Here is a 27,367-nt window from a genome sequence, read left to right as displayed (position 1 = left end):
ATGGTTTGAAAGAAAATGGCCCCCAGAGGGAGTGGCAATATTAGGAGATGTGGCTTTATTGGAGTAGGTGTGGTCTTGTTGGAGGAAGTGTGTCACTGTGGAGGCAGGCTTTGGGGAATCATATACGCTCAAGCCATGCCCAGTGTCTCAGACTACTTCATGTTGTCTACGGGTCAAAATGTAGGACTCTCAGCTCCATCTCCAGCACTATGTCTGCCTTAACACCTCCATGTCCCACCATAAATATAATGGACTAAATCTCTGAAATTGTAAGGCCCCCAAGTTAAATGTTTTCCTTTATGAGTTGCCATGGTCATCGTGTCTCTTCACAGCATTAGAAATCCTAACTAAGACCTTGTGAGCTGGGAGGTGGTGGTGCAAGCCTTTAATCCCAGCACTTCGGAGGCAGAGGCAGGTGGATCTCTGTGAGTTCAAGGCTAGCCTTGGCTAAAGAGTGAGTTCCAGGAAAGGCTCCAAAGCTACACAAGAGAAACCCTGTCTGAAAAAAAAAAAAGACACCTTGTGAAAAACAAAAGTTCAAAAATTTTGATGCAGTCTAGGAAGGACTGCTAGTTGCTGACTAAGTTGCAATGATACTCTATAATGTGACCCTTTGATAACCTAATAAGAGACATCGAAGTGACAGAACAGGCAGAGTCAAAAAGGATAATCTATAGGATGCAGGCTCTGTAGGAATTATTTTGTTTTTGTTTTTTTCTCCAAAAGCAGCACACCATTCTGGACTTAAAAATTAATGATTCTTCAATGAGGAAAGAAACTGTAGAGGACTCCCCAGTGCCATATATCCCGCCGCCGAGGTGTCTTATCCAATTTCCTGGTTTCTAAACCAATAGCTGAAAGTAAGTCCCTGTAGGACCTGACATAGTAGATCACATTTCTGATGAGAGGATCAACACTACACATTAAAAGAGTACAACACTTTGGACTCCTAACCTTCCTGCCTCTACCTCCCTAGTGCTGGGTTTACAGGTGTATACCACCAGCCTGCTTTCATGTGTTTCTGTGGACTGAAGTCAAAGCTTAATGCATGTTGGGTAAGCACTGTATTAACTGAACTACATGCCCAGCGCAATTGCAATTACTTGGGAGTGTGTCTGTAGATGACATAGTTTTCCATTAGAATAAAATTTGAGCAAGCTTCTACAAGGGAGCTGGAGTTCAATGACAAATTATCAAGAATCCATTAACTTAGGTCACTTCCTAAGGACACAGGATTTAACACTCTGGCAAAGGACTCTGATGGGAAAAACTCACTGCACAAGTGTGTCTTGAAAGCCTAGAGAAGATGATACACATCTCATCCTGTGGAACATGGAAATAGAATTGCCCTAGCTAATGGTAAAAGAAGCAATAGAAAGCCTCAGGGAAGTGGAAATACAGAAATGGATATATTCTGTAAAGCCCACTAGAGAATTATGTTCCATGGTGGAATCTAAAGGAATCAGCACTCTTTAGGATCCTTGGGAATGTGCTAAGGAGAACCAGTGAGAATTTAAGTGGTAACTTTCTTCTGTGGGCCAGGAATGATGGAAAGAGATATTTTCATTGTCTTTGGCTTGTTAACATGAGAAAATGACGCAGTATTAGAAACCAGAAGCCATAAATGACATAATCTCCAAAAAATATCATTTTAAAAAATTATTCTGTATGTTAATGAGGTACATCTAGGTTTGAGATCTCATCTCTATTTTCTATTAAGTCAATGGCTTCTTCATTTTACTTTGATAATAAGCAATTTATTCCTTCTTTCTTACAACAAAATTCTATATTGTAGAAATGTAGGAGAGAAATTAAGAAATAACTTGGAGCATAATGTATATAGTAGACATTCTTTCATCTAAATCTCTAATTTCCATGATATTTTCTTTCCAATCAATTCCTAGAAGCAGAAACGTTGTCTTCCAGCTGATGAATGTTTTTAGAGTTGGCTAATGTTGCTGGATTGCCTTTAGAAAGTCATTAGATTTCTCTCTCAGTTGCAACCCATCAACATTCCTATTCTACATTCCATTGCCAATGCCAGCTTTTATAATTTTGTATGGATTTGCCAGTATAATAGGTGAAATGTTGTCACTATTTTTGTGATGCTAAATTTTCCCATATTTTATCTTTTCTTGTATTTACTAATATCTTCTTTTATATGTTTCCTGATTTCATATAAATGACAACTTACAAGAATTGTTACCCATTTTGAATTGCTAATAGAGTATCAGGTAGTAATGAGGTCTTAAACATATCATTTGAGTTCAGATTTTTCCATGGTAGTTTTTACTTTTATATGATTAAACTGAGTTTTGTTTCATCGTGTGTGAAATATTTCCATTTCCCACTAAATTAACACAAAATTTTAGTTATATATTTATATATGCCCTGTATGTGATACTTATCAAGAAATTGTTTTCTGTTTCATTGAGCTTACCCATTATGTGACAATATTATTATTTCAATATTATTTTGTTATAGAACTATCCTATTTCTTCTTTTACATTATTTTCTTAATGAATTGTATACATGTCTTCCTCCTGTTAAATGTAAGATTAATTTAACTTCAATAATAAGTTTAATTTTTGTACAATAAGCATGTATGTGTCTGTGGTATATTAGGTAATTTGGAAAAAATGAACATCTGTGTGCTATGGGGGTTTGAGATTTTTTTGATGGCTTTAATTCTTTAAAAAATTATTATTAGGATAATAAAAACTAATATTTTATTTATTCTTCTTCCCACCTTACCACCTTCTTTATGATAATTGCTATTAGGTGGTGTTACAGTAACATCCACTTCCTTAGCCTAGCACATATAGCATGCATCTTTTGCCAGAATAGAAAATGGACTGATATACTGGAGAATTACAAAGGAAAAATACTGAGATAATGGATATCTAAGGGAGGAATGGTTGTCCTTTAGGGCCTTGGAGACGATGCTTGATGAAAGTTTGAGTCATTGATTCAATAAAGCAGTTTAATTGATTCTCAGAGTTTGGTGTAATAGATTGTTAGCTTCTAACTCCAGGCGGTGGCTATTATAAGGCTGGCATTTCACACTGATGATGAGGGAAAACTCCCTACAGCAACTGGAAAAAACCATTAGGGCTGATAGAATAGATATAGTGTCAATCAGTGTGAATGTGTTAGTGGAAAGCAATCACAGTTCCCATCAGATGTATCCTTCCTAGTAATGAGCATCAGATTTTAATGGCATTGTACAGTGTTACATATGTTTGAATGTGTGCACATCTCTTAAGTATTAAAAAAAGTATAAAGGATAGGGACATTCTGCAGGTATACCAATTACTGAGTTTTGACAGAAAGTTTTTTCAAAGCATTTTCCTGAAAGAAATAGAATACGCCCTATGGAACATCTTATGATGAATCCTGACCATTATTTATATTCAGTCCAGCAGGTTTTAATATGCTCAATTTTCTTTTGGGGTACATATGTTAACAATGTTACTCCAATCTCCCCAGTAAATCTTGATGATTAAAATCATACAAGCAGAGATATAATACATGATATTGCATGGTTGAAGATCACACATAATAGTAGATTGTCTACTGATGTAAAATATTGCTGACATATTACTTTTACATACCTTTAATTTTCAATATCGTAATGCATGCAAGTATGGCATAACATCATGTTGAGTCATGGAAGACACAGAAAGGCAAACTGTGTTTTCTCTCATGTGTACATAATTACTATAATTAGAATTATAGTCACTTTTAACTCTATTTTGAAAGAGAAATGAGGAGAAGGCCAATGGAAAGAGGAAAGGTGACTAGTAAAGGTAATAAGGATGAACAGGAGTCAAGTATATGATGCACACATACAAAAATGTCATAACAAAACATGTCACTTTGAATAATGAATATGTTCTAATAATTTTTAAAAGTTTGAAAAATCAGCCACAAAATTTTTAAAGAATTATTTTGACATTATTTCCAAAGTATGGAAGTAAAATTTCTGTAGTATCCATTACAACAAATGTATATGTTCAATTCAGGGTTGCATTTAAATGGCACATAATCTACTGCTTCTGTTTCTGTTAAACATTGTTAGGGAAACTCTACTGAAGATGAAGGAAGATGTAATCCTCTTTTGGCAGTGCAGGGTGCTTACAACAGATAGCCTAGAGAGTATATTAGCTGTCCTAGAGAAGTAGACAGGTATTTCTTGGCAAAAGAAACACACAGGCTTTTATTGGTAGGATGTAGCAACACAGACTATAAAGAGAAGAAAAATTCCTAGAGTTGATTTGAAGTTAAAAAATTTAGCTATAAATTTTATTTACTTTTTAGTTATATATGAATATTCATTTAAATGTTTTTGGGTTTTATTTGACCATATAAAATTACAGACAATAATCACTATCCAATACAGTTATTGTGTAAATTATGTTGAACATATAACAAAGTTTTAACTACTCAAGAACCATAAATTATAGATGATATACAATACTTTATTAAAATACTGTATTTGTAGGGATAGACATGTCCATGTACAACATCAACTAATACCTGTATTTCTTTTTTTGTGAAAATATTGAAAAGAAAATATTAATGGATTATTTTAAGTGTTCTATTAACTTGCTTCCCTGTTTCCAAGAAAACTGCTAGAATACAATTATCAAAAAGCCAGAAGTAGCTCAAAGTCTATATCCTCAATTAGTTGTTGGAAAAGTCATATTCTATCACTTGATCTTTTTTCCTCATGTGCAAAGACTAGAATGTGCACAAAGTTCCTCTTACTTCTATCACTAAATAGTCACTAGCTTTCAACTTCTACTATTTTTCTCAGTCCTCTTCATAAGCGCTAATCAGTTTATTTACAATCCTTGCCAACCTAATGGAAATGATAATCTTCACAGTGGAGAAAGTAACTTTCCTGAACTTTCATAGGAATTGTTGGGTAGTGACTTATTTCCTTGTCCTTCCTAGAAGACAGTCTGGGCCTTCTGTTGCAGAGAGTGAGGCGTTTTAAAGTGAGTGTTAGATGTTGCTTTCTATAGTATAGATTACCTATAGCATGGCTAAAACCATTCCTCTCACTACTTGCCACTCCATTGCTAAACATAAAACATCCTATCCCTTAAGGCTGCATCAAGCACTACCTTCTCTCTGAGATTCTCTTTTCTGCAGTATATTCTGATCTCTAAAAACATGGGAAAACCCCAGCCATTCATTTGCTTAGCAACTAAACCACATTGTTCTGCTAAAGACTGTTGTCGTATATAAGAGCTAGTGTTGAAGTAGATTATACTCAGTGCTTTCACATGGAATTTCTTGTCCTCCAGGAACACAAATAAAAGACTCCTGTTCTTGTTCTTGCAGATTAGTTCTGTGTTAGATCCTAAGCTTTTGGTGAAAACAGGCTTAAGCCTTAGGAACATCTCAGGCCTTGTTTAAACATAATGTCTGGCAATGGATATGCATAAGATTTCCTAAATTTCCATGCATCCATAGCTACTTATAATAAACACACACACACACACACACACACACACACACACACACACACACACAGAGGAAAAAAAGACACAGGTTCCCTCTACCCACATGCCTTAGGTGATGCTTTTAGTCTCTCAAGTGTTGCTCTAAATTGTTATCACAGTCTACTTTTTTAAACTATTTAGCATTGGTTCACAGTTTCTGAGACTGGGAAATATAATCTATTCATCTTCTGGTGAGTGTTTCATGTTGTATCATAACATGGCAGAAAAACAGAAAGTATCGCTTGGTGAGAGAGGAAGCCCCAAAAGTGGACTAAGCCTTATGTGCTTCCTTTATTAACCTCCTGAAACTAATTGAGTCCTGCAAGCTCTTCATTATGTGACATTAGAGCCTGACAAGATTCAAACACCTTCTAATGATGTCACCACTGGTCAACATTGAGAAGTACATTTAGAAGGGACAAATCACAATTAATTCATAAAAGTATTTGATTAAAAGTTTCTCCTGTAAGTTTTGACCCTGATATGCAAGGATTATCAGTTGGGCTTGCACTATTTTCAACAACTCTACTGTGAGTCCTGAATTTGGGAAAGTAGGTTTTTTGTGTTTTCTGTTAGGTTTTCAAGAAACCTTTGTAGAGGTGGAACCAGATACACTTAGCTCTGCTCTCACTGGATCCTACTTTTCAACATGGCTTCAGGAAGGATCAAGTTTCTAACACCAAAGCTTTAGAGTCCATTCAAACCATAGCATTTGTTTATTTATTGGCTGAATTACTTCAAGAAGTACTATCATCTATCCTGGAAGGAGATCTCAGCCTCACCAAACATACTCTTGAAGTTTCATTTTATCACAGTTTATCATATATGAAGTCGATCTAGATGAAATTGTAAATAATGGGGACAGAGCTCCAACTGGACATCTCTCGTCAACAAATGAGGCTGTCTTCCAGTACTGGGAATGGGTTATATCTAAACAAGTTCTTGTCTGAAGGATTCCATGGAAACCCTGAAACAACACAGGCTATTTCCAAGATTGTTGGTGGCTCTCTATAAACTGACAATAATGCCCTATTCCCAGAAGACAATATCCACACAACTCATTGAACATGGAGAAGTCAAGCTGGTGCCAACCTAGAGCCTTCATTCTTATGAACAAATTAATATCCATAGTACTGGAAGGTTCTCTGCACAACACTAAAGGAGAAAGGTAAACACCAACCCAGCTACAGCCCTTTAATCTACAATGATGACCTGCCTGCAAGATACATAGGTGCAATAGTGGCACAAAGCTTGTACAAGTAACCACTGTTACCTTATTTAAGTTAAGGCCCATTCTATTAGATGTAACCTGTAGTGGGTAGCCATTCCAGCTTTGATCTGGAAGTTCCAACCCCCATTGAGACTTCGGCAACTGTCATGCCTACAAGGCGGGGCCAAGGGAGGCGCCTGGGGACCCCAGATCTGGATCGGTGGGCGGCTCCCCGTGCCGGGACCCTCGATGGTGGAGGTGGACCAAGCAGAGCTCCAGAGAACACTGCTGGACTGCGATACACCTTCCCCAGACCCCGCGACCTACCTGTCCCTTAATTTGTAAGTTACCCATTAAATAAATCTCCTTTTAACTACGTGGAGTGGCCTTAATAATTTCACCAATAGTAACCCATACCCAACACTGCTTAGTTGGTCAAGACCTGAGACTAGATAGACCAAATAAAACCAAATTCTACAGTTCTACTAAATGAATGTAGCAATTAAATGACTTCTAACCACATTCTGCTGTACTCATAGATGTGTGCCTTTCTTGGCCATCATCAGTATATGGGAACAAATACAGGGATCCACAGCCAGACAATACACAGAGAGTGAGAGACCTTGGATCACTAATCCCTAAAAGGAATGTCTCCATCAAATCCCTCCCATTGGGGCTCAGAGAATTCTGTGAAAGAAGAGGCAGAAAGAATGTAAGAGGCAGAGGGTGTGGAGGACACCAAAGGATCAAGGCCTTGTAGACACAACAGGGCTGGCATACATATGAACTCATGGAAACTGAGACGGCATGCACAAGTCCTGCATGGGTCTGCAACAAATGGGATTCTAAAGCTGAGAGGAAAAGTGAACACATACTCACATCCTAAACCCAGAAGCTGTCTCCAATTGATAGCCCACTTGCAAATCAAAAATTAGTTTTCTCCAAGGAGCCTCACTAGGGAAACAAACTACTCTTAAGGGTAGGCTACATGTCCAGCAGTAGATGCCTAACACAAAACAAGCTCAATAGCATCTTTGGAGGTTCTTTGTCTCATAATGTTAAGTCAGTGCATTTTTTTTTTTAACTTGCAGGTCTTTGTGTATATATTTTGACTTCCGTTTTTGTGATTTTATGAGATTCCTGTATGTGTGAATGTGTGTCTCTCTGTATATATGTGTTTCTTATGCTTTTTCTTTGGCTCTTTTTCTTGTTTTGTCATATACTGATTTATTTGTTCTTGGTTTTATTTTATTTTATTGTTACTTCTTAGATGCCTTTTTGCTTTCTAATGAGAGACAGAAAGGGTGTGGATCTGGAAGGAGAGGTAGAGAGGAACAGGGAGGGGAAATTATAATCAGAATATACTGTATGAAAAAAATATCTTCAATAAAAGAAAAAAGATGGAGAGGGGATCAGAAGAAGCTGGTAATGAGTACATAGAAGGAAAAGCGAGAAAAGATTTTGAATACCCATACCTGAAACTGTTTAGGTGGCCAAGAAACTGAGACTAGATAGGCCATGGGCTAGCTAGGGGAAAACCAAATACTAATGTCCTGCTAAAGGAATATAGCAATAAAAATGGCTCCTAATGACGTTCTGTTATACTCATAGATCAGTGTCTTGATCAGCCATCTTCAGAAGAGTTTCCTTCTGTAGCAGATAGGAACAAATACTCACAGCTGAACAATGTGCAGAGAGTGAGAAACCTTGGAAGACTCAGTCCTAAATGGAATGTCTCTATTAAATCCCCAGCCTCAAGGCTCAGGGAACCCTGTGGAAGAAGAGGCAGAAAGAGTGTAAGAGCCAGAGGTGGTGAATGACTCCAAGGAAATAATGTCTTCCAGACACAACAGGACTGAAGCACATATGAACTCACAGAATTTTGTTAAGAACAATGGATTAAGAAAGAGCCAGTTGAAGAAGAAATGAAACATTTTAAAGAATGTTGCTGTGGGATTTGAATCCCTATTGCTCACAATTGAACCAGATTAGTTTCGCATTTGTTCCTGCAGTCACTAATCACCATTCTCTGCTCTGATTTTTGTCCTTGCACTGCATGGGCTTGACACTGCCCATTCCTGATCCCTACCTGGGACTTCTGATCAGAGTTAATCCATTGAAGATATCAAGATCAAAGCCCAGACAGAGTGAGATTGTGGACAAGACATTGATTCACCACCCTTTAACCAACTTGGCTATGCTTTTGGTCGTAGCTATCATAATTTGCCAAAGGTTACAATACTTATTAATACTTTCTCCATAGTTACAGGTCCTATTAATTCTGGTAGCATTCCTTGATCCCCTGATTATTTCAATCCTAAACATAGAAGTAGCTTCCCTTCATTGTCAGTCCCCAGTCACTACATAATCTTTGTTAGATTTTCCTGCCCTGACTCTGTCTGTGTTAGAGCAGACTGTATGCTAACCCACACTCATGTATACTGGCTGGGCATGCCAGCATTGTCATACGGGGACTCTGACTGATACAGCAGTGTTTAAGAAATGTGGTAATTACTTCCTTTGAAATTTTACAGGATAACACAGACTGGTTTGCCAGGGACTAAAAACATGAATAACCTTCTAGTAAGTGTCTTACAACATAGGTTAATTTTAGCCTCTTACGTAAAGTTCTAAAACTCTAGGAAAGGGAAATGAGAGAATGAATTATGTTGCTGGCAGGGTTTTGAAGTAATACTGGATAAATTTAGAATAGAAATAGATAGAGTCCATACTTACTGCTCTATCTGTGGGCTTCATTATTTGGGATATGTAATTTCATTTCCTAATGGCTCTGACTTGGCTTAATGAACTCAGCTAATGCTTCCCTTTAATTTTAATGGAAACTAATTTTATTTCTTTCTTTGCCTTTCTAAATTATAATATCTCCTTCATGACCAAAAAGAACTATCACAGATGCACACAGACTGCCTGGGTGCTCAGAATCAGAACTTAATAGATTTTAGCTATAGCTAATGGGTATATGAAATTTGTGTCACTGTTTTGACTCCAAATGCACAATTCAGAAGCCAAACACAACTTCTGCCCTTTGTTTGAGGACATTTTCAACTGATCCTGGTAATTGGTCGTTAGCACAGTATGACCAATGAAAAAGCAGTTGTGTCCCTTTATGCTTGCTTCATTATGAATCAAAACCTCTTTCTTTTCCATCCAAAAAGGCCCTATGGAAAGAAAAGCTGGGCATTAAAGAAATGCCTTCTAATCCTAATTTATTTTCAAGAAAATTGATCATAGGGAGCTCTAATTTTCTCTATACAATTTGTGGTGGATTTGTTAATGCATTTGATTTTTCTCAGCCATTCTTAAAGCACCTGCAGATTTTAGCAAGGGAAATAATTTGACTCATAAGTATTTGCATCTTTCAGCTATTTTCTGGTTTCAGTTCTTTGTATTTCTGGGCTTTGTACCACTACTCCATGAGGGCTGTCAAGGAGAAACCTTTATGGCTTATCCTAGGTGAGGTTAGCAGGGCAGCTTGCTTGGAGGCCACTGTTGTTTACATCCTTCCCAGCAGAAATATGTTTTTCTTGGTCTGCATACTCACAAAATACTGACCACAATACTAAGGAATTTTAGCTTATATCTTCAAATTCGAGACTTTGCTGATGAATCTATATGCAATTTCATGAACAGGGACCATTATCGGGCATTTGCAGTCAAAATCTCAGCCTTCCAAGTGAGCACACTAAACCTCTACAAGCTTATCCTCAAGCAAGCTCATCTTGTTGCATAAAATCTTCAGAGCAAAGATGCACAGAGCAGACCAAGGAGGCCTTAGAATACAGTTCATTTTTCCAGCTGCCTCTTGTCATACCCATTAAATGTTAAGACTTAATGAACTGTTTATTTTAGTTGCCTTTTTTGTGTGTCCCAGATTGCTACAGAGGAACCTTTCAAAGCCCAGATGGCAGAAGTAGTTTGTCATTAGCCATAGTCTGGAGAAGAGAAGTACTGTGCTTAGTCATCTTTCACTTTTCAGCCTTTATAAACCTGCCTCTGGGTCTCAAGCCCTTATCCTCTACAAGGATGAAATAAAGGACAAAAGGAATCAAAATTGAGAACTATCTATTGAGTACCTACTATGTATCATATGCTTATAGTATAAGATATGTACTATATCTCATATATATCACTTAGTAAATCTGCACTAAATGTTCATAAACTGGTGCTATTAGTAGCTCCACTTGAGAAGTTAGAATACTCAAATCAAGGTGATTAAATTTAAAAAATACATTTAATGAAAGATCTGGGACTGAAACTGGTTTATTTGGCCTTCAAATCTGTTTCCTTCTTATACCAAGATAACTTCTACTTTGTAAAATACCTGTCTCTCTGAGTTCCCTATGTATTTTGCTCTGGGTTCTTATGGAAGAACAATATGTCTGATAGAATTATATAAAACTATGATAGATGATTTGCTATTTCAGCTCATTCCTCTGTCTATTGGCCAGACTATATCCACATCTGAAATAACAAGTAGGCATCTTGAATCTTAAGCCTCTTCTAAGGTCCTCCTGTGCTGCTTATGAGGGAGTGTTAATCTTCTATATTAGAATATGAATAATTGTTCTAGAGCTTTCAGATATGCTGTTAAGTTGCTAGTATGAGATCTAGTGCTATGAACTTTCCTCTTGACATGGCTTTCATTGTGTTCCATAAGTTTGAGTATAGTGTGTATTAATTTAGAATGAATTCTTCAAGGTCTTTAATTTCATTATTTCTACCTTGACACAGTAGTCATTCAGTAGAGAGTTGTACAGTTTCCATGAGTTTGTAGGCTTTCTGTTATTGTGGGTGTTTTAATCCATGACGATCTGATAAGATGCAGGGGGTTATTCCAATTTTCTCATATCTGTTAAGACTTGCATTGTGACTGAGTATGTGGTCAATTTTGGACAAGGTTCTATGAGGTGCTGAGAAGGTATATACTTTTGCATTTGTATGAAATGTTTTATATATGTCTGTTAGGTCCATTTGCTTTGTAATATCTTTTAGCTCCAGTATTCCCTTGTTGATTTTTTTGTCTTGATGACCTGTCTGTTGGTGAGAGCGGTGTGTTGAAATCTCCCACTATCAATGTGTGTGGTTTAATGTGTGATTTAAGCTGTAGTAGTATTTCTTTTACAAACTTGAGCACGCTTGTGTTTGAGGCACAGATGTGCCTAGTCTTGTTAGGCTGTATTTGGTGTATATTCCTAGGAGGCCTGCTCTTCTCTGAAGGGAAACTGTGGAGGTGTGGATATGTCAGGGAGAGGGGAGGTGGGTTGGAGAGGGACAAAAGGAATAGAGGGAGGGGAAACTGAGGTCTGGATGTATTGAAACAAAAAGTAACAAAGAATATGAATAATTGCATTCTAATGCTTCTTTTCTCACATTTAAATTTACACCTCAGATAGACCTGCTGTTGGCGTTGTTCTGTGGTGTTTTGCTGCCTTACTCAATAACTAAGAGCTGGATTGAAAAGACAGCAAGAAACTATAGCCACAAGGGCAAAGACACTCAATCTTCCAAATCTCAAGAACCAGTTAGGCTTGGGGTCTTATCCTGGAATCTGTTGATCTTATGCCATTTTTAAACCATACTGTAGCTTCAGCTCTTTTTCATATTTCAGGTGCTATTTGAGATAATTCCTAGAAGAATGTTCCCACGGCTTCTTGTTGGCTACATGACTTAGAAGAGATAGCTTCTGCATGTTCTGGCTTAGGTAAAGTTGGGCAGTCAAGAGAATCCCCTGCAAGCAGCAATAGGAGAAGACAGAGCTGATAAGGGAGTGCTCCATTGGCTCCTCTTGAGAGCCCTAAACTATATGCTACCTTTCAATTATTTTAAACTTGTATGTATTCGTTAAGCAAGTCTTCTCTGGCTTATTGACATCGTTGGCCTATTAAATAGAATCCCATTGTCAAATGTAAGAATTTGGAAATTTGCTTCATGTGCAGCCCCAAAATTTCCTTTGTAACTCACTGGAAGATGACTTCATCCTCATGGATTACATCAGGAAAACCCAAGGTCAAAATTCCTGTATCCAAAATGCTATCAAGAAATACCAAAAAAAAAAAAAGAAAGAAATACCATCGTTTAATTGCGCAATAACTACTTAGAATGGATACAAGCAACATATCAGCATACTAGTTGCATGTCAGCTCCAATGACAGTCTAGTTAACCCTTTCCTTTCTGTTATTAGGAAGAAATTTAAATTTTCTTATCTCCCAGGACCTACAAAGTGCTGTATTAAAGACTCCTTCACAGCGTCTGCATAATGGTTCATAAATGTTGGGACTTCTGGCTGCTTCTCTAAGTGTCTTTATTCCTTATCTTTCTTTCATTTCCAGATGCTATTATCAGGCCACTTATCATATGCAAAGTTCTTGGTGCCATATTAATTTTCATAATGTCCTCAATGAGGACATTGTGGCTAGGCAGCTAGAAATCAGTTGATCCAAGTGTCAGTGTGGAAGGTTTATGTATTATTAAGTTTGCTTCCTTGGGGTGAAGTATTACTGCTTTTAAACTTTAGTTTTCATACAATAGTGCTTTGTTGTTTTTATTAATATTCCCCATATCTTTCAGAGAGTGGACCCCATGAATCACTGCAAGGGAAAAGAGGATACTTGATCTTTCTTATCCTTCACTTTCCCCTTTCTCTGTTCTTCAATACCCATTTTCCCTTGTTTCCAGTGTCTGGAAACAGACAATGACTAGACAAAATATCTAAGTTTTCCCAGAGTTTTCTAGTCTCCCTCCATCCTTAAAGATCTTTTGCTGACATTGAATGAATAGAAAAAGAATAAGCTGTAATGAAAGCCAGCATAAAAATGATGCAGAAAATAGTAAGTGGCTTCCAATGTGGTGTTTCTTTTCCAGATTCACAAACAGTGGTTATGATTAGTGAAACCATACCAACTTCATGGCTGATTTTGGAAAACATAGTTTTTGCCTGTCTCAGGATCTGGCACTTTGTCACTGTGAGACCTGTCAAAGCTTTGTTCTTTGTATCATTCATTAACTACTCTGTCAACTGCAAGGTCTTAAACAGCCACAGAGATAAAAAGATTCTCTTGCACTGAATCATGGAAATTGAGACAAAAATGAAAACAAAATCTCATTAGTAAAATTTACAAATACATATATGCAATTGTTTTACTTGTACATTTGAAGGGGAAGTACCAGCAGATGAATTTAAGGAAAGATTAACTCTAGCTATTTTAATAAGAATATAATATTCTTCTTAATAATGTATTTACAAACCCTAGTATAATAAATACTGAGCCTGGTGTTTACCTCAGATCCATGCCATTCAAATGCTTTAATAAATATAATCAATAAAATGTGGACACAGAAAAAGAATTTTTTTTTTTCGAGACAGGGTTTCTCTGTGTAGCTTTGCGCCTTTCCTGGAGCTCACTTGGTAGCCCAGGCTGGCCTCGAACTCACAGAGATCCGCCTGGCTCTGCCTCCCGAGTGCTGGGATTAAAGGCGTGCGCCACCACCGCCCGGCCCAGAAAAAGAAATTTTATAATAGGAAGGAGATAAAGGGATCTGCATGCCAAAATTCCAAACTAAGCAAGTAAGTGACTTAGCACTATTATATTGCTGTTTTCAACGATCTATTTTTACAAAAGAGACATTTTATTGTACTTTTCAGGGAAAATCATTTGATGAGGTTTTCTGTTTGTTCTTTGCAGTCTTCTCATCTCTCATTAATGTAGTCTCACTGTTTAGACAGCTTAACTTTTCTGAATTGCAAGTGCTGTTCAACTATTAGATAGCTTATGTATCACCCAACAATCATCTGCATTTTCTCTTTAGACCAGGTTTGTTTTCAGAGCATTTAAAACATGTCCGTCTGCAAACTCCCTTCAAATTCCATATAGAGTTAAGCAAAAAAGGTTAAGTAGCAACTCAGCAGGAGGCCAGAATGAGAACTTAGATACACTAATTTCTAGACAAGTAGCTTGTACAATGGCCAATAGTTCCTACCAGAGAGTTCTCTTAAGGGAATGCATTAGCTAGCCCTGGAAAGGACCATTTTAACATCCGCTAGAGTGCTTCACATTTCAATGGGTATCATTATAACTTCAATTATGCCTTTTAGACAGCATTTTTGAACAGCTATCAAAATTGCTAATATAAGTATCAGACACCAATTCTGGTAATATGTATGTTCATAGAATACTGGTGAAAAACTTAAAAAAGTATTAAAGCTGATGGTTTTAATGCTTTTGGTTGAGGATGTCAGAGGCCATAGTGGTGGTCTACTATTGTTTTGCTAAATGCCCATGTTGTCAGACTGTTATCTAAATATTTGTGTTTATATAGAGAGATATGTGTTGCTCTCAGTCTTGCTTAGAGAAACATTTTTGCAGTGGGTAGTGGTTAATGCAGAGACTCATAACTGGTCAACATGCTGAGCATAAGTGACTGTGAAATATCAGCTCTAAATGGGGCGTCTATATCAACACCCTCATCCCAGAGCTCAGGGAATGTCACAGAAGAGATGGCAGAAAGAATCTAAAGGCCGGAGTATGAGCAGAAATTCTGTGAAACTGTCTTCTGGACATGACATGATCCCATAGCAGCTGTCACTACCTGCATAAGACCCGCCAGTCAAATTTCCAGCTTAGATGAAGTAGGGGCTCATTAGTCTCCACCCCTAGTTGAGGCAATTGGCAGTTGGTGGCTACTGATGGAGGGCGAATCAGTTTACCAGAAGAAGTCAGCCACTGGTACGTTGCTCATTCTCCAGTGGTTGTTCCCTCACTTGTGTGCTTATGTGCACATATGGGCAACTGTAATTGAACTTAGTGTGTTTCAAAGAAATAAAAGAACACAAAGTTGGAAGGGGACATGCTGGGGAGGCTTTGAGGGAGTTGGTGGGGAGTAGGGCATAGGTATACTAAAAAGACATTGTATTCATGTAAAAATATTATAAAGAGGAAGAGATATATAGATATCCATCAAGTAGCTTCAATAATATAATAAAACAACCTTTACTGTAGAAAACATTTCTTTCAAAATATGCATACTAAAATGCTTATACATATTTAAAATATATAATTTCATCAAATGGTAACATTAGTAATAGCTGACCCATCAGATTCCAGGTGAATTTCATTTTACTTCTGTATTTTTCCAAATGCTCTACAATGATGATGGATTAGACTATTGACTAACAAAATATTTCTAACTGGTTTGAGGTTTGAGATTCTCACATTTCATACACATAATCAAACCAATGTCCACATTAGCAAGTGTTACTCCTATAGAGTAACTATTCTTAGATTTTATGTCAAACAAATTAGGTAAATATGTTCACTAATACTTCAAATTGAAAGTGATGCAATTTAATCTTCAGTATTCTAGCATATCTATATTATGGTATTAGGCCATCTCTTGTCACTTATTGTCCAAAGAAGTTAGGATAAATATAAATATTGGCTGTTTTTAGGAACTATCTGGCTAGATGTATGTCCTTACAAGAAGCTACTTAATCATTTTATTTTCCATACATCTATTAAATTGGCACTATTGTCCAAATAGAAAACATTTTGCTATGCTTCAGTCTTATCTGGTTTTAATGAATCCCTAGAGGTTTCCAGCTGTAGTTTTTTGCCAAATGTGATTCAGTCTAACACTGGGAGAGAAGCACTGAACTCAATGCACCTTGTCTGCAAACAGATTTCCACTTGAAGTAGCAGCTTATACCTTTCATCACAAGACTGAAACGAATTCAATGTAGTTTTTTGCTCTTGGTTCAAAATATGCATATATTTGTCTTTAGATAAATGCTATGAAAACATCCCATACTTATATTTAATAAATGAATCTATTGAACGGATTCAAGTTCAGTTGCTATGACAAAGTAGCTTTGTAATAGTTGTATAAATAATAGGAAAATCAGGAGGCCAATATTTTATGATATGGTGATAAATATAATTACCATAAACTTTGGCAGATTGATAGATGATAAAGGGAATTCTATGAAAAATAGTGAAACTGCCTTTCTGTAGAGCATTGTACAATATCTTTCCTTATAGTCTATATATAAATAAATTAGAACCAGATAATGTCAGCAGATACTTCATAATGTCTTGAATCACTCATCATGCAAAGAGGAATATATATATATATATATATATATATATATATATATTATATATATAAATATATATATATATATTTCTTAGAGAGAAAAGACAACAAGTACTATGAATAGCCTCACCCAATACTCTTTTAATCCTTCTCTACTATACCTTCCTGTACTAAGAATCTTGCAGTCATATATCCCATTTCCCAAGCTACCTTACCTCTAAGCTTCTGCATATTGTCTACAGGTCACCAAGTCAGATGTTCTTCAGCTACTGAATTTTAGAGGTAAGTGACTGTGAATAAGATTCAGAATCTTGAGGGGAAGCGATCACAAAAATTGTATTCTTTGTTGTTGAAAACCACTGACAGAGAGGGGTGGGATGTTGTGTTAGTGGAAGTTTTACTATACAAAGCCCTATGACTTGGTAGAGAATTCCACATTACTGACTTAGAATGTCCAACCTAGGGTCCTTCAAACTCTCAGGCATGTTGTGAGTTATCTGGCAACATTTGGTAAATCTTATGTTTAACTAGAATAGATTCTATAATAGCAATTAATAATTACTAACCCTGACTTATTCAAAATGGTATAGGCATCAGACAAATGGCTGAGTGGTACACGGAGGAGCATGTAAAATATGCTATTTATATGAATTTCATTATGAAATGGTAACTGTCTTTGAGGAAAAAGCACTTTCCTCCAACATATATTTTCTGCATGTTCTGTTCCTACTCCATCTCCTTTCTTCACAGTTTCAAAGAGAGGAGGTTAACACCAGCAGATACTTCATAATGTCTTGAATCACTCATCATGCAAAGAGGAAAAGAAATCAAAGCATTTAAGAAATAAAATGTCACAACATATTTGAAATCATCTGACTCAAATTAATATAAAACTACATAAATACATACACAGATGCTCCTCAAATTAGAGTGGGGTTACATCTCGATGCAGGCGCTATGAACTGAAAATTTCCTCTTACCTAACCTACTGATCATCCTCACTTAGCAGCACAGTATATTATAGGTCTCCATCTTGCTGGAATTCACTGTCTGTTTGGACTTTCCAGTTTACATAAATGCAAGTTCAAAGTCCTTATGACACATTCTTGACTGCTTTCATCCATTTTGCTCAGGACTTCTTGTTTTCCTATTTAAGCATTAGAGTAGGTTTTGCTAAGTGGGGGGAAGAGAAGCAGGGTGGAGGGAAGGAGAAATGCAAGGGAGATGGAAGAAAATGGGGTGGGGAGGAAGAAATAGAGAGGGCGAAAGATTGAGGCTGTATAATTAGAGGAAAGCTTTGTTGAATGGAATTTGATGAAACATTGAGTATAAGTTAATCTACAGAAATGGTTTCAGATGTGCTGTACCTTATATACAAATGGTTAAAAAAACCAATTTCATCATTTGGACCTAGTCATAGTAAATACTTACACTAATCGACAAAACCATTACTGATACTTAACTTCCCAGAATGCTATAGTCTTTGCACCCCTGAGAAAAGCCTAAGGCTATCTAGGAAAAAGTCTTAGGTCATTAGTGATTGAACATTTATCATGCTTTCATAGCATACTAGACTGGCTAGGATTCACAGGAGGCATGCTGTGCTTATATACAACTTTATTTGAAAGGAAAATGGACTCATTATTAAAGAAGCCAAGGAAAAAGTACATATAGTAATTCAGAATTCAGTGATTTTGTGGGGATTTGTAGAAGGTATTGGAAGGATAAAAGAGGGAGACACCTTTATGAGCATAAAAGCTGATCCTCAGATTTTCATCTTGGAGCTTCCTAGTCTTTCAACCCTCTGTCTATAATGAGCAGGGTAGCTTTATTGGTCTCTTAGCATTCAGAAACATTAAATATATGGTCCTCCAAATCTAGAGGCCTTTAACTTGTCTAAGACTTCCATATGTGGCAATTAACCTGAATCTTCAGAGAACTGACCAACTTTCTTCCTCTCTATTCTGTCCCCCACTTGACTTTTCTTGCACATTTCCTTCCTTTCACTGTCTACTTGACAGTTAAAAATATCCATTTCCTTTGGGTTATAACTGAAACTAGTTGTTTCCAGAGCAGAGAACTTGAACTCTCAGCCAGATTTCACAGCCTTAGTTCATTCAATTCTCACTAATGGGTCTACCTGCTTTGACCTTTAAACTGGTATTTTCTCAAAAACAAACAAACCAGTCAGCCAGAAATAGCAATTTTAAAATTAAAGCAGGCCATGACATGACACTCTCCAGCAGAAGGATGTCCAAGATTTTCCATCTCACTTTGAAAATAATTAAAATCTTCTGAAAGCAGTTCTCTCTGACTCTCCTGCCCTACTATTCTGCTATTCGTCCTTCATTATCCATGCTGTGCCCACATTTACCTCTTTCCCCATCTTTTCAGTCATTTTACCATAGAGCAACTGTTCTTCCTTCACGATAGACTCTTCTCTAAAATTGATGGGACTGTTTCATTCCACTTATCTGCATCTTACCTTCAACATCTCTCCAGAATGCCCTTAACAAGTCATAAACCAAAGTAGCCTCATCTCATACACGTCAGATGTTGCAGTGATTATTTTTCCTGTGTCTGGCTTATTTAAGTTACCACAATTTCCTGTAGGTTGATCCAGGATTTTCATTTTGTGGTAGAATGATATGTCATTGTACATAAACAACACATTCTATTTGTTAGGCTTCTGAAAGACATATATTGTTTCCATACTGTAACTATTGTGAATAGTGGAATAACAAGAGGAGGATCTGACTAGAGTTTTGGTCAATTGGTACAAAGTTCAAATTATGTATAATGGAGAAGTTCTAGAACAAGAATACAACAATGTGACTATATTTAACTCTGAATTATGTGTTTGAAATAAATTAGAAAGTAGACATTAAGTTTTCTCATCACTACCAACAACAAAAAAGATGGGAACATATTAGTAACTATGAGAGGTGAGGTGAGGGATATCTTAGTTAGATCACATGTTTGTTTTAGAAAGTATACACATATCAGAACACCAAGGATTGGGGCTGTAGCTCAGTTGTAGGATACTTACCTAGCATGTAAAAACATTGGACTTTATCATCAGCATTAAATACACACACACACACACACACACACACACACACACACACACACATCCTCAACTCTTATATGTTAACTATAAACAACTTTCATTTGTCAATTATACCATAATACAGGTGAAAATAGGTATCTCCAACCTAGTTACCATCTTTTACACAATGTGTTTTATTTTCTTTCTCTAAAATCTCTAATTGAAATTTCTCTTTCTACATATTATGATTTTCCCCTTCTAGAATTAAAGATAACTTTTAGGAGAGAAGAAAATCTAAACACTGCTCTATCCCCAAAGCCTTGGCACATGATATGTACTCAGTAAATTGTTAGTAAGTGAATAAATAGTCTAGGACAAATGGTAAAGTGTACAGGCTGTAAGAAGCAAAGTATCAGGATCTGAATTTTGATCCACTAATTACCAGTCTTGAGCAAGGTGCTCCATCATAATCATCCTACGGCTAAGATTTATTATTTTCAAAATGGTAATAAATAAGATACATTTTGTGTTGAAGGTGTGATCAAATGAATTCATATACGTACAGTCTTATAATTGTGCCTAACACACAGTATGTGCTAAATAGGTGTTCAATCCTTGCTGCTGCAGAAACTCCTACTACTTTAACACTACTGCTCCTGTAACCATCCAAGTGATAAGGTCCTGACACAGATCATAGTTAAAGAAAAGAAAAAATTAACTTCCCAGTGCATAAATATAATTTATAAAATATATAATGTTGTACATGTGTTAGACACTTTTATTTGGATCCACCATTAACTCAATGTGATGAGCCTTATATTTGTTTATCTTTTTTTCCCCAGCTATTGCTTATCTAGGTCCAGTGTGGTGGTGCATGAGTTTAATCTCAGGACATGGGCAGCCAAAGCTGGTTATAAACTACATTGACTACCCCCTGGTTCCCTTTCCCATCAGATCTTTATGTTGGTCTTGGTGGTTGTAAAGGAGGAAGAGCACACTGAAACTGGCCTCATAGCGATGTAGTCTTGTATAGAGCATTGGGTCAGATACATACATGCCTAGGTTCTTGGTAAAATTTGAATAATCTGAGAATTACAGATGACTCTGGGCAGTTGTAGTATTGTTGACTTAAATACTTGGATTTCTTTATTATTTTTTAGAGTCATGTAACTAGTGAAGGGGTCATCATTTATGATTTGATCTACAGTTGGTTGGAAAAAAATCAAAAGCAACAGGACTGCCCTTGAAGCAAGCAGCCTTTACTTTATGACTTAGCCAGGTTCTGCCAGCAGTGACTGCACATAATTTAAGGCTAGTCTGGTCTACAGAGCTAATTCTAGAACAGACATCAAAGGCTACACAGAGAAACCCTGCCTGCAAAAAAAAACAAAAAAGTGAAATGCTTTGTGATTTAACATGTAATTGGGTCAATAAAGACTTTGAAAGTGCAAAAAAAACCCCCAAAACCAAGCAAACAAACAAAAAATACATTGACTGTGTAAAGACCCCCTACCTCAGATATAAACAGTCCAAACAGAGAGACTGTCAATCCAATCATATGAAAGGTAGTAAGGCAGAAATGATTCTGGGAAGAAGCATTTACTTTGGGTTTCTATACCATCAGTGATATCTGTGTAATCCAAAGATACTTATTGATGTTGATGCACTATTTTCATTTCAAACTATAAATCCATATCAGTGAAGTCATGAATATATGAAAAATTTTTGACAGATAATTGCTTGTATAATAAAATAAATGTACTTTTGTTTAAGACGTCTTAATAGTATTTTTAAGTATGATTTATGATTTAAAAAACATTTAATTTCATGGTTCTCTTGTTTATAGACATAGGTTAGCATGGCGAGAGAAACAGCTTTATTACTATTACATAGAAAAGAATTATTGTACTGTGACTTATAAAACCTATTGTATCTTTTCACATGGAGGAATTCTATTTTGACTACAGATGATTTAACTGTTTAAAAATGACTAAAAACAGTAGTCTTCCCTTTAGTGTTCTTTCACAAAGGATGATTTATGAATATATTATAAGGGGAAAACTAGTGTAAAAGAGCTGTAATTTTGGAATCATATGTTTGCTACCATTATTCATAGCTAAGAGCATTTGTTGCATTTGATGGAAACACAATACATTGCTTTGACTGCTTCTACCTAATCACATTTGTGAGTCACTAGCAATACAAAATGGGGTTGACTCTTCTGTGCTATCATTTCCTTTTTAAAATGTATGTAATCATTTACAATGTGACCATATCTGAAAGGGAAGGCATAGTCTTTTAGATTTAGTTATTAGTGATTTTTTTTTAATATTTTGAATTTAGGATTCATAGACTGTCATGGTCTAAAGCAACTGGCAATAGATCCATATATAAACGTGAAGTTTGAAAGAAATGGTAGATGACTATGCTCCTTCCATTTTCTGGCTGTTTTAAATAGTGCAATGCTAATGTGGACATCCCACTATCTTTGTGATATGTTCCTTACCCAGAGTAGTATACCTGGGCAGGTGATTGGTAGTCTTATCTCTATCTCTTTGTAAGGCCCCTCCACACCTATTTCTATAATGGGTGTAACTAGTTGACACTCCTACCATCAATGAATAAGGATGCCTCTTTTCCCACATCCTCTCCAGCATTAGCTGTTATGTTTTGATGACAGTCATTCTGAACTGATATGAGATAGAAGGTCAGAGCAGTTTCGAATTTTCCTATTTAGTTGCCACTTGGTATTCGCTCTTTCCAGAACTGTTTATTCAGTACATTGTACCAATTACTGGTGGATTTTTTTAGGCTTTTATTTTTGCAGTTCTTTGTATTTTCTATATATGAATCTCTTGTCTAAAGTGTAGTTGGTAGAGATTTCTTTTCCTTTCTACAGGCTGTCCTTTTTTTTTTTTTTTCTTTTTTTGGTTTTTCGAGACAGGGTTTCTCTGTGTAGCTTTGCGCCTTTTCCTAGAACTCACTTGGTAGCCCAGGCTGGCCTCGAACTCACAGAGATCCGCCTGGCTCTGCCTCCCGAGTGCTGGGATTAAAGGCGTGCGCCACCACCGCCCGGCTCTACAGGCTGTCTTTATCCTGGTGATACTTTGTCTTGCTACAGAGGAACATTAAAATTTCATATAACTTCATCTGTCAATTTGTGGGATTAATTATTTTCCTGTTCAATACCTTTTGATAAAGTATTTTTCAAAGTGAATGACCTACACAACAAAAAATTTAAAACACCAAAGGAAGAAATGAAAGAAGACACTAAAAGATGGAGAGACTTTGCATGTACATGGGTTGCTAGGATTAATACTGTGAAAAATGGCCATTTTATTAAAAGCAATCTACATATTTAGTGCAGCCCCAATCAAAATACCAGGATCTTTCTTCATAGACACAGAAAAATAGTCTCACAAATTATATGGAGGCCCAAAAGTCCAAGGGTAGCCAAAGCAACCCTGATCACAAAGAAAACTGTATCAACCATACCTTATTTCAAGTTATACTACAGAGCCATTTTGACAAAAGTAGTATGGAACTGTCACAAAAACAGGTAGGTATATGGACTTATATCTGGATCAATTCCATTGATCAACATGTCCGTTTTCATGATAATACAGTGCTGTTTTTATTATTACAGTTCATAATACAACTTGAAATTTGTGATAGTGAGGCTTCCAGGAGTTCTTTTCTTTAAAGAATTGTGTTGGAATTTTGATGGGAATTTTATTGAATATGTAGATTGCTTTTGGTATGATGGTCATTTTCACAATATTAACCCTAAATTCCATGAGCAAGGGAGTTCTTTCCGTATTCTGGTGTCCCCCTTAATTTCTTTTTTCAATGTCTTAATGTTTTTAATTATAGAACAAAAACTTCAAAACACTGAAGAAATTAAAGACGACAACAAAAGATGGAGACACTTCCCATGTGCATGGGTTGTTAGGATTAATATTGTGAAAATGGTCATTTTACCAAATGATCTTTCACTATCTTGGTCAGAGGAATTCTGAGATACATTTTTGAGGGTACTCAGTATGCTTGTCATTTGGATATAGGAAGTCATAAAGACCCCCCGAACCTGCTCATACATATTGCTGAAGATACCACATGCTTTGGTCACATTACATGGAGGAATCAAGTTAGTACTGACCAGGAAGTTTCCTCCTGCAGGCTACCTCTAAGGTGCTATGCAGGCTGCTGGGGAGAGAAAGTTATCAGTCTTACCCAGCTGTGAACCACACAAGTTGCCAAGCCACAGTAATAAATAGCATGACAACACATGCTCACAGATACAATAGTGACACAATTTTTTTGGCTCACAGTAATAAGAAAATTTTAAGTATTTTTTTATGGGATCAGTTCACTGCTTCTACCACTATTTGCTTCACACACACACATATATATATATATATATATATATATATATATATATATATATATATATAATTCATATGGTTGCATAGTTAAAAAATAAATTAGAAAAATAAAAATAAATGATTAAGAATGCACAGAATTACCTGTGTGCTTTTTCTTTTTTAATTAGATTCTTTAAAATTCACTGAGAAAGAAAACTAAGGAGCATATGCTCATTATGGGGAATTCAAGGTTTTTATTGGTCACAACCTTATGCAGCATTTTTTTCTAGACTGTTCGCATTCATGTTTACTTCCAATAAGTGTGTGGGTCATGTTGGTTTTTATAAAATGATGTTAGTACATTTTGATTAAATCTGATTTCACAGAACTTATTAAATGATATTTAATAAATTACATTATTTAACTGCTAATTAACTATCTCACAGCCTATGTTTTCCAGGTAATCAGTCTATAATTTACAAAGACCATAGCTAGATTCCACAAGCACCATGCTGGATCTTGAGGGTCCATAATCAAGGTTAATGAGGTTGCCATCTTTGGGGAATTCACACTTTAAGTAAGAAAGTATCTCTTTGTCTTCAGGTAATTGGGAGTAAATTCTTCTAGCTACTTAGCACATGAAATAAATAAAAAAAAAATTTCACATGACCTGGTCAAAACTCGTTACCAATTTTAATATTAGCATTTGAAAAATCTCCTTTCTTGGTGCATCAGGGCAAATGGCTATTAATGTGGCATTGTTTTTATTACAATGGCATAAGAAAATGGAAAGTTAGGGGAAGTGGCTTCAAATGTTAATTGTAAAACATATGCATCTGAGAAATTGAGACAGCTGAATAGATAAATATGCCTTTATGTTAATGAGGTTAATCAAACACCTGCAGAAGATTGTGAATGCCAAACCAGTTCAAACATATCTCAGGAAAACCATCCACAAGGCACAGGGCTTGAGATATGTACATCTTAAATCAATATTAATAATGTTTCACAAAGGAATTATGATACAGAAAAATAATAACTGGTGAAATTATGCTATAAAATATTTGCATTTCTAGTCTTCAAAATATCAGTCAAATCAAATAGAAAGCTAGCTTCTAGCTACACATTATGTAAAGACTGGCTGAGGAAAACGTGATCAGGGCAGAACTATGTGTAGAAACTTAGTAGTGACATCTAGCTTGTACCATAAGCACACTTAATAAGCAATGCAGAACCAAAAGGAAGACAATTTCAAACAGGGAAAAAGAATTATATTTGTTGATATAATTGTCTGATGATTGTTTAGATTTCAATTGTCTTGCAATAGGATATCATCATTAAAACTGGAGACCAGAAGAGAAAAAACAAACTCCCTGAAGGTCTTTGCTGATTTTGCAGAATTTAAAAATCATACTAATCTCCCTATGTCTTATTTGACATTTCTGTTGCATAAAGTGAAAAGGGCTCAGTTGAAAAAAATGAGAAGTTCTAGATATTTCTACTTTAGTTCTAATAAATCACTCACTGAAAATGTTTCTAACATGTTGTTTCATCAATGGAAAATACAGTTTTCTCTGTACTTGCCCCTATTCGGAGAGTTAGGCTCTATTTAATGAGATATATTTCCCAGAATCAGATAGACATGTTACCCAGCAGTAAAGACAAGCAGCAGGAGATGGTAGAAACTCTGTTACCATGTTATGGTTTTGTTCTACTTACAGAATTAGACAAAAGTGTAATACAAAGATGGCCTACTGAGTTTAGAGAGTGACTTTTCTGTTGTCAACTGAAGTGAATGTAGCAGCAACCCTAGACAAAGAAAGGAGATAAAACTTGCTTTGTATTCCACTAAGCAATTCACCAAAGTAATTTCCCTGCATAGCAATTTCACTCCATAAGTAATATCAATAACAATACTAAGGTCAGGAAGTCCAAATGATGTTTGCTAATTTAATACAGTGCACAAGTTGTAAATACAATAAAATCAAAACTCATGCTGAATTGGCTCACAGCCACTCACTGGAGAATGTTTCAAACATTATTGGTTTTCAACCAGTCTTCATTAACTGTCTATATTAACTGTCTCAGGACCATAGTTGTTATCATTTTTAAGAAAATGACAATAATTTAGAGGTAGTAGTTAAATTACTTCACCTCTCAGCCCAAATTTTTTAAATAATTTATCATATGCCTGATTTTAAAAAATATTAAACAGTGTTCTCCTTTGGGAGAGCACTTTCCATTTGATCATATAAAGGAGAAAATGGTGTATGTATTTACATCAAAAATCATATGAGTACAAATAACAAGGAAAGGTTGGAGCTTCAGGTTGATAATATACAAAGTTATAGACTATAATTGTTGGAGTTTGATCTCATTTATGTTTCCTAGAAGCTTGTTTCAAAAGCCTAGCATGAAATGTAATTCTCAGGAGTAAAAAGTAGCCTTCACCCTGCTTGCATTTGTGAACAGTGAGGAAGAAAGAGAAGTCATTTTTAAGGCAAATCAAATACCCATCCTTTCACTCACTTGGGTGAAAGCATTATAACTTTACCCTATCTTTCTCAAAGAAATGCTTTCTGCACTTTAATGGAGAGGGGTAAGAACATAGTTCTCAATTGTATGAAGTACAATGCTTAATCCATGTTCCCTCTATAATATTTGAGTAGCCAAAAAATAGTTTCTGATTATCAAGGGAGGTTGGAGGAAAGTAATCACTAAAATAAATGGCAGACAGTATAAATAGAAGGGATCAGTAACTAAATCCACCTCTATTCAAATATGAGCTGGCTTGATACTTAAAATGTCTGCTCTGCTGCACAACAGGAAATTTAAGGACATCAGACTAATTTTGTACCTGAAGTTCTATCAGCATGAGAATATCTTAGTGAATAAACTATAATAGAGTTTCATGAGCACAAGAACACTAAAGGCTATAGCATTGGTAGACTCCAAATAAGAGACAGAGTAAGTGCTGTGCCTGCAGTGGTGGTGTTATATATACTCCACTTATGTCCAGATTATCAGAGAAAACCCTTAAATTAATGACATTTTCATTAACATCAGATCTTTCCAAATAGTGTAACTATTCTGTTTCTTACGGCACTGTGCTACATCCCT

At 36.0% G+C, this 27,367-nt stretch overlaps 1 non-coding gene across 1 annotated transcript; it reads left to right on the top strand.

Annotated features, from left to right (window-relative positions):
• The first annotated feature begins 20,812 nt into the window (after positions 1-20,812).
• Positions 20,813-20,941, top strand: LOC131900298 (small nucleolar RNA SNORA61). The gene has a single exon (XR_009376199.1). It is a non-coding gene; the product is annotated as a small nucleolar RNA SNORA61 (small nucleolar RNA).
• Positions 20,942-27,367: the final 6,426 nt, after the last annotated feature.

Source organism: Peromyscus eremicus, chromosome X (assembly GCF_949786415.1).
Source record: "Peromyscus eremicus chromosome X, PerEre_H2_v1, whole genome shotgun sequence".
Taxonomy (NCBI): domain Eukaryota; kingdom Metazoa; phylum Chordata; class Mammalia; order Rodentia; family Cricetidae; genus Peromyscus; species Peromyscus eremicus.
The sequence above is the reverse complement of the archived record's forward strand: the minus strand, read 5'-3'. Positions and strand labels throughout refer to the sequence as shown.